This window comes from Carlito syrichta, unplaced genomic scaffold (assembly GCF_000164805.1).
Source record: "Carlito syrichta isolate Samal-C Ts95f unplaced genomic scaffold, Tarsius_syrichta-2.0.1 Scaffold121030, whole genome shotgun sequence".
NCBI lineage: Eukaryota > Metazoa > Chordata > Mammalia > Primates > Tarsiidae > Carlito > Carlito syrichta.
In genome coordinates, this window is record NW_007065126.1 from 4570 (window position 1) to 5718 (window position 1149).

Consider the following 1149-nt stretch of genomic DNA (forward strand, 5'->3'; position numbering starts at 1 on the left):
AGCTCAGGCAATTCACTCACCCCCGCCTCCCAAGGCGCGGGACTACAGGCTGAGCCAGCGAGCCCGGCGACTTTTGGTTTTTGTTTTTCCCCTTCTCAGGATTCAAAGCACACTCTGGCGGTGGGTCCCGGGGCGGGCGTGGGCTCCCAAGTGCTCTTCGAGGTCCGTAGCCCGGGGACCGTCGCTCTCGGGCGCCCCCTGCCGCCCAGGCTGGTCTCTTGCCCGCGGAATGTCTCCCCTCTTCACCAACTCAACGAACCAGTGTAAACGACCCCTCCCTGCCCCAAACACATGCCGCAGAGCAGCTGAAAATGACATTCGGACAGGCCCCAGTATCCCCACCCGTCCCTGCCCCTCGAGCTTCCTGCGCCTCCCAGTCTCGGCCAAGGACAATTTGCACACTCAGAAGTTCAGGGATTTTCGGCAGCGCGACCCTCCTCCGCTTTCTGACTGCCGCGGTTCTTCACGGATCAGGCTTCCTACCCGGACCCTCCACTGCCCCTGGTGGCGGCCACCGTCTTACCCCTTCCTTTGTCACGCTGAGGATGCGGCCGGCCCCCAGCGGAGGTCGCTTTGAACTACGTTTCCCGTCAGCCCCGCTCAACATCGCGAGAGCGCCGGCGAGACTGCCGAGAAGACTTGCGCGCAGACGCGGTCTCGCGTTCTTTTCGAGGTCGGCCTCGTGGCTGCGGGTCATGGCGGCCCCCGTGCGTGCCGAGCGCGGCCGGCAGCCTCGGGTCTTTGGTGATGGTAAGGCTGCGGAAGTGGGGAAACGGGGTGTTTCCTGACGCGGTGCAAGCACACACGGCCTCCCCTTCCTCGCAGACGAGGTGGTGACGATAAACCGGGCTTCTCCCTTCTTGGGGAGGTTGGGGAAAGGCTATCCAGCCAGCGGGGAAGCGTGTTATGTGAAGGGAGGGAGCTCAAGCCCGTCTTCGGCGTCGAGGGGCCCCTCGCGGGGCAGAGGTCCCAGCATCCTTCGCCACCCCATGCTCCTGGAAACCACCGTGTGCTGCGCGTGCACGCCCGGGAGGCTCCTTTGACCTCCCACTGATTGTGGCAGTTCTTCTTTTTTTTTGAGTTGGAGCCTCGCTCTGTCGCCCAGACTGGAATGCAGTGGCCGCTCCCGGCCACCGCAGCCTCGACCTG